Below are 7,947 nucleotides of genomic sequence, written 5' to 3'. Positions count from 1 at the left end.
ACTAACTTCCTTGAAGCTATTACTCAGAAATTGAATTTTTCTGTTGGAAACAAAATGAGCCCCATAGCTATCTATCATTTAGTTTGCTGTACTTTGATGGGAATCTGATACAGAGTAGCAGCCAGGATGTTTAGATATGATAACAAAATACATCATTTGGCCTACTAATTTTTAATAAAACCATGTCTGCAAGCTGATGAACTCTGATAACCTGAGTAGAGTGTGGGATTTTCCATCATGTTATAAGTCTGAGTTTCAAAAACTGGATTAGAGAGAGGTGGTTCATTGCCTCCTATTTACTTTACTGGTCAACACATGGTTAGAGGTGGCTTCATTATAAACACCAGGTCCCTATAGCCAAGCTGCCTGGAGATTTTGTTCTAAGAGAGAAAGTAAAGAGAAACTTTTCCCTCTCTAAACAATTAGATACTAAAAAATGCTTTATAGCTTGAATGATTTAGCAAAGTAAGTTTCCTCTATTATATTTATTTTATGCTTAGCATAGACATCAAAAGTTCAAATCCAGGTCATGTTTTCCGAGAAGAAATGGCATACAATAATAATAGCTCCTACAGTGAGGCATTTCTATGTCTCAGAACAATATGCAGAAATCTCAGAATATCTGCTGGCATGCTTTGCCATTTCCTAATCAATTCTGCTGGCTAAATTAGACTATGAAAACAGATGGCTAGCAGAACTGGTTAGAAAAGGGAAATTTCCACCCAAAGAATAAATGTGTGTGTGTGTGTGTGTGAACTCTAGTAAAACACAGAAAATAGTGTATCTATTCTCTTCTATCATGCCTTGTTTTTTAGCCTTACTTAAATATAAGATTGAAAATGTCTAAATTTTATCTTATCTACTTCAGTCAAAAACTTTGCTTTCCTGGAGTATTAAATAATGGTTTATTAATGTATTACACTCTTGCTAATAAACTCTCACTCTGAGTAATAAAGCGTTGCCTCTGACTCAAGCTATCATGGCTTCAATTTCTACATATTCATGTAAAAGCTATGCAATGAATTAGAAATATCAAAACTAAATAATGCATGTGAATGAGGGTGTTAGTAAAGAATATCGAATGTTGAATGGATTGCCCAAAGAAGAAGCGCTAGAATGTTCCTTAAAAGTGAAGATGGTGACACTTCAATGCACTTACTTTGGATGTGTTACCCAACGAGCCCAGCTGTAAGAGGGATATCAGGCTGGATAAATGAAAAGCGTGAGTAAAAGAGAGGGAACTCTTCAAGGGGAATGATTAACACAGTCATTATGATAATGGGCTCAACCCACAAGGAGGTGGCCCTGGATCAGGCAATGTTGGATTCCATTGCACAAAGCTGTCTCAATGAGTCCAAACTGACTTGGGGCACCCAACAATAAGGTGCTGATATAAAACAGTATCTTATTCATCCAACAGTAAAAAGATAACTACCATTTAAGTTTGTTTTAAAGGATGACTACATTAAATAGTAAATCAATTAGTTTGGGCTGAATTTTAGAGTGCTGAGTTAAGTCATAATGGTGTCTCATGCCATATTTAGTGTTACAAAGAGAAATGTACAGTTTTTTGCAGTGATTCTGAAAATTTTGTTAGGCCACTTTTCAGAGTGCACTCAAGTTAAGTATTTTAAGATTCAGCCAAAGGATGATCATAAACCTAATAATTAAGGAAAACTACAAACATTAAATATAAATAGTTAGACAAATTAATATTTTTAAAAGACAATTATTTTAAGAATATAGAGAACTAGAAAGAAAGGACTACAGATTACAGATGTGAGAAATATTCAAAACCAAATAAAAATATTGTTCACTGTGATGTTTAAGGATTATGTCCATTAGGATAGTCCAACCCAACCCGTCAATTGGGTGGCAGCCGGATAATACCGCCTTAGTGTCTTAAGAGAGAGACACTTTAGAGAGTCAAATTCTCTTTGGTCCTTTGCTTTCTTTGTATGTGGGGGGTGGGGTGGGGTGGGTAGGTGACAGGAGAAAAGAATGTATTGAGTGCCTGATCCTAGTTATCTTTCTCCTGCACAGTCCAGGTTCCCTGGAGGCGCCCAGCCCGGCGAGCAGCCACGATACCCACTTTGCGACTGGCAAGGGCATCTCTGGATGCTTGAGGGCTGGTGGGGACCACCTCCGAAGGGATGCTCCACAGGGTTCATGGCCACACCCGGCACACAGGGCGAGCAGTTGCTCTTGGCCTTCTACTTGTGATAGGCGCACTGTCAGCCTTCAGTATAGGCGTGTCTATGCGGCCCCACCTGTTACCACCCCAACCACAGCTCGGGGCAGCTTCACTCGGGTTTTCCTGGTCTCGGGGTTGTGGGAGATGACAGTGGCGTCGTTCCCAGAGGCTCAAGCTAGCTTGCTCGGTCTCCAGTCTTCTCCTCCAGACAGCACAGGATGGTGCCCCTCGGGCATGGTGCCCTGCGGAGAACAACACCGACATTGAGCTGGGCCTTCTTGCCGGTGTATGTGCCTTAGGCTGCGATGAACAGTTCCGTCCGTTTCTTAATCCAGTAGGGGTCTCTGAAGACCTGGCCCGGGTCATGGATAATGTCCTTCACTGTGCCCTTGATGTAGCTGCGCTGCGCCCTTAGGATGCTTCCATGCGCGCGCAACACAGACCAGCGCCTTTCCTCTGTCTGCGATGACAGGGCCAATGGTGGCAGGTCTGCTTTCAAGCACGGCCCAAAGAGGCGGTCCTTTGCTTTCTATCAGAGCTGAATCTTGCGTTGGCTTCCTTGGTCTCCACTTACTCCACCTACTGATCCCAGGAAGCATCAGTGGAATGCCAATGGTGGATTCATTTGGCCCACTTCAGACCTTTGCATTTGCAAATCGGTGCCCCCTGCTGTCTCTGCTTCAGCATCCTGCTTCCAGTTCATCACCCTCTATGAAACAGGGAAAACTTACTTGAACTCTACCTGACTTACCTATTTCTATTACTGTATAAGTCATATTTGATGTAAATGTATTTCTATGTACAACAAATACAAGCATCACCAATCTAATACATCCACAGATTTCATGTGTTAATGGTCTCATGTATTAATAGGTCTATTAATACATGGTTTGAAATCCTTATAGAAAGGACAGAATCCCTGGTGGCAGAGTGGTTAAGAGTAGGACTACCAACTGCAAGGTCAGCAGTTCGAAACCACTAGCTGCCCCATGGGAAACTGACACGGTTTTCTACTACAGTAATGAGAAACTCACAGGTGCAGTTCTGCCCTGTTCTTTAGGGTCACTATGACTCCATGACTCTGTGACAGTGAGTTTGGTCTTGAGTTTACAAAACAGGCACAAGAAGTCTACTTTATTTCATGGCACAATGAAGAAGTAGTTGATGCAGTACAGTAGACTGCAGAGACAACCACTATATATTCATAAGTTTTATGGACATAAATTATTCTAATGAAGTTCAATGACCTCTGAATGCGCCTAGGATATGAAGCCCAAATGCCATCATAATATGCGGTTCATTTGGTCCAGATTGTTATTCAAATGTATTTATTAACTACAAAATTAGCTCAGAAGAATTCTACCGACCTCTTCTGCCTGAAATTGATGGAACACGCAATCCAGATGTATTGATAATTACTGAGGATTAGAAAGCAAAAGTTGATAATAAAGAGGAAGGAACAGTAGTTGAAAAACACGGTCTTGGTGAAAGAAACATAGCTGGAGATCACATTATAGATTTTTTACAAGACCAACAACTTGTTCATATCAAATGCCTCTTTTTCAGCAACACAAAAGGGGACTATACACATGGACTTCTCCAGAGGGAATCCCCAGAAATCAGATTGTGGGAAGAGATGGGGGAGACGCTCAACAGCAGCAGCTGAAAGAAGGCCAGAGTCTGATTATGGAACAAACTACTGATTACTCAGACTCAGTTCAGGTTGAAACGGATGAAAATTGAAACAATTCCACAGAGTCAAAATACAACCTTGAGTATATCATTTCTTAATTTCAACCTTTATAGAACAGATTTGACAAAATAAACAATAATGACAGAAAACCTGATGAGTTCAGGGATGACATGAAGGACATTATTATTAATAAAGCAAAAAGTCATTAAAAAGAGATCAAAGAAAGAAAAGATCAAAGTGGGTGTCAAAAAAGACAATGGCACTTGCCCTTCATTTCATATTTGCTAAGGCAAGTAGAAGAAATGAAGTAGCAACAGAGGGAAACAGAAAATTTCAAATGGCAGATAAAGAAGACAAAGTCTAACCTTATCGTGAAATGTGCATAGACCTAGAGTTGAAATATAACAAAGAAAAAACATGCCCACCATGTTCAACTGAAAGAAATGAAAAAATAATTCAAGACTCAAGTTGTAATATTGAAAGGTTCTATGGGAAAATATTAGATGATGCAAGGAGCATAAAAATGATGGCAAGAATACACAGTTACTGTACCAAAAAGAACTAGTCTACATGAAATGTCAGGGGATTGAAGAAGAGCCAGAACCAATGGTGCTGAAGACAGAAGTTTTAGCTGCAGGGAAAACATCAGCCAAAAAGAGGCTCCAGGAATTGATGGAATACCAATGGAAATGTTTCAACAAGCTGATGAAGCACTGGAAGCACTTACTTATCTACGCCAGAAGATAGGAATAACAGCTACTGTTCCAACTGACTGGAAGAGATTTGAATTTGTACTTATTCCAAAGGAAGGTGAGCCAACAGAATGCACAAATTATAGAACAATACCATCAGTATCACATGCAAATAAAAGCTTTCTGAAGATTATTCACAACAGTTGCAGCAAGACATTAACAGAAAGCAGCCAGAGGTTCAGGCAGGATTCAGAAGATAGAATAGAATAGGAAATCTCATTGCTGATGTCTGATGGTTCTTGGCTACAAGCACATAATACCAGAAAGAAGTTTACTTATGATTCATTGACTAAGTAAAGGCCTTCAACTGTCTGAATCATAATAAACTATGAACAGCCTTGAGAAAAAATGAGAATTCCAGAACATTTCATTGGGTTTATGAAGGTCTTGTATTTGGATCAAGAGGCAGATGTGCAAGAAGAACAAGAGGATACTACATGGTTTAAAATAAGGAAACCTGTGAATCAGGATCGCATCCTATCACTATACTTATTCAATCTGTATGCTGAGAAAATCATCAATAGTTTGCTATCTATTGGTAGTTCTGAATTATGGGATAAGCAAAAAATACTGCAAGTATGGTGGCATGCGGGAATAATAAGCAACTCTGTCTTGGAAGAAGTACAGTCAGAATGGTCATTAGAAGCAAGTGTGCTAAAACTTTGTCTCCTATACTTAGGCATGTTATCAGGAGAGTAAAACCCTGGAAATTGACATCATACTTGTATGGACGTACTCATGTTGACATCATAAAGGGTGGAGCAGTCAGGGGGGAAAAAAGGCAAAAATCTCAATGAGGCAGATTGACACAGTGGCTTCCACAGTCGGGTTAAATGTGGCAGCACTTGTGAGGATGTCACAGGACTAAGCAGAATTCTTTCGGTTGCATGTGGAGTTATCACATGCAACAGAGCCAACTCGGGGGCACCTGACAACAACAACGAAGCTATCTTGGAAAGACAACTCCCTGTGAAACAAATATAAAAAGCCAACTGAGCAAAAATATTAGTCAGAATTACATCTAAGGAAAGAAAGTTGATAAATACTGCATTCTTCTCAGTGTGGATATTATTGATTATTCAGTTGGTTCAGTTTTCTCATTCTTCTGTTGAAAAGGTGCTATCATCATCTTTAGAACCTTGGGGTACTTCACAGAACACCCCTCAGACTGCTGCCTCAGACAGACATCCTTGGTAGAGTCATTCAGAAGAGATTCTATTTATTTCTGCATGTTAACATAAAATGAGTTCGTAAAGCCACTGAAGAATGATAACATTTTTAGCCCTTTACTGAGAATCCCATGTCTGCTTTTCTACTCAGTAGCTGCGTTTCACCATTGTTCATCACAATGCTTGGTACCAAGAAGCAGCCTGTCAGCAATAACAGGTGAAAACGAACCAAATCTCGGAATCTTTTGCAAAAGGGCTAACCCTCTAGCAGGTCATTTAGCTCTAATATAAATGGCTTAGAAGAATCCAAAGTCCCTCCACATACTCAGAGCAACTTTTATGAGTCAATTGGACCTTGTCTGATTATGCAATTTTAGCTAAAAAAAAGTAGAAAAAATACATGTCATATCAACTGAACTATGAAAAGCATAAATTATATTATCAGCATGGGGAAAATTATAATGAAAAATCAATTAGCAATACAAAGAAGAGTTAGTAGAGAGTCAATGAAAACTTTCCCTTTTAAAAGACAATTATGATATCTTATGGATTGACACAGTGCCTGCCACAATGGCCTGAAGCATAACAATTGTAAAGATGACGCAGGACTCTTATTTATCAAATAAAAGTGCTTTATTTGATTGCATACAGCGTCCCTGCCTGACGCTGGAACCAACTTGTCGGCACTGAAAAGCAGCAGAGATGTACTATGGAGAAAAAAGAGTCAGTCTCGCTAAAGGCTTTTCCCCGGTAAATTTGTGCTTCTATTTGACAATCGGGAAAAGAAATTCCTGCTATTTCTGAACAGCAAAATTAAAATATCTATGATTTAAAAATCAATTTGGATATTCACATCATATATGATACCTGAGGTTGTATCCTTAACTATCATCAAACAATGATAATCTTTATTTTAATTTTTTGATCTCATATAACATTTGTTTTTCTCTTTAAGCTAAGAAAGCTCCACGTGGAAGAATATACTTACATATTTAAAATATTATGAAGTTTCAAAAGAGGGAATCAATGGATCTTGGAAGTACACACAGTAGTGAGGATGGTGAGGCTTTTTCACTGACTTTGTGATCAGATGGGATCACTCCCTGGAAAGACTAGCTTGGTAAAATAGCAGAGTCAATGATACAAAGAAAAACTCTCAGCCATGGCTACAATGGCCACAGACATAACAATTTTGAAAATGGTGCAGGACCCACCAGCATTGTGCGCTGTTGCTTTTAGTAGCTTTGAGGAACAAATTTGACAGCACCTAACAATATTATCTCTCAATAGAGCATGGCATATTTGAATTATAAAAATAAAACTATGTGTATATTATTACATAGAAAACATCCTTAGATGATGTCATTCCTTAAAATAACTTTCCTAGTTCTGTTGTTGTTGTTGTTAGATGCCATCCAGTTGGTTCCAACCAACAGAGACCCTGTGCACAACAAAATGAAACAGCGCCCAGTCCTGAGCCGTCCTCACAATGGTTCCTAAGCTTGAGTCCGTTGTTGCAACCACTGTGTCAATCCTCTCATGAGGCTCTTCCTCTTTCTCTCTGCTTCCCTCCTTTACTGGGCATGACATCCTTCTCCAGGGACTGGTCACTCCTCACAACAAGTCCAAGGTATGTAAGACAAAGTCTTGCCATCTTTGCCTCTAAGGAGCAAATCGGCTGTAGTTTTTCCAAGACAGACCGGTTTCTCCATTTGGCAGTTCCCTGGCACTTTCCATGTTCTTCTCCAGCACCATAATTCAAACGCGTTGCTTCTTCTCAGGTCTTCCTTATTTAATGCCAACGTTCACACACATGAGAGGCAATTAAAAAGACCATGGCCTGGTTCAGGTGTACCTTAATCCTCAAAGTAACATCCTTGTTTTCAATACTCTAAAAAGGTCTTATAAGCAGATTTACCGAATGCAATCTTCTTTTGATCCCGTGACTGTTGCTTTCAGGAACATTGATGATGGATCCAAGCACAATGAATCCTTGACAACTTCAATCGCTTTATTATGAAGTTACCTACCAGTCCAGTTGTGAGGATTTTGGTCTTCTTTAAGTTGTGATCCATACCGAAGGCTGCAATCGTTGATCCTCATCAGCAAGAGCTTCAAGTCCTCTTCCATTTCTTCAAA

General features: G+C 39.5%; 1 pseudogene; it reads right to left on the bottom strand.

The window, feature by feature from the left end:
- Positions 1-2,020: 2,020 nt before the first annotated feature.
- The window catches only part of LOC142449082 (large ribosomal subunit protein uL2-like), a 30,916-nt pseudogene continuing 24,989 nt past the window's right edge, over positions 2,021-7,947 (bottom strand).

This window comes from Tenrec ecaudatus, chromosome 5, assembly GCF_050624435.1.
Source record: "Tenrec ecaudatus isolate mTenEca1 chromosome 5, mTenEca1.hap1, whole genome shotgun sequence".
NCBI lineage: Eukaryota > Metazoa > Chordata > Mammalia > Afrosoricida > Tenrecidae > Tenrec > Tenrec ecaudatus.
This window is presented reverse-complemented; position numbering and strand designations above follow the sequence as displayed.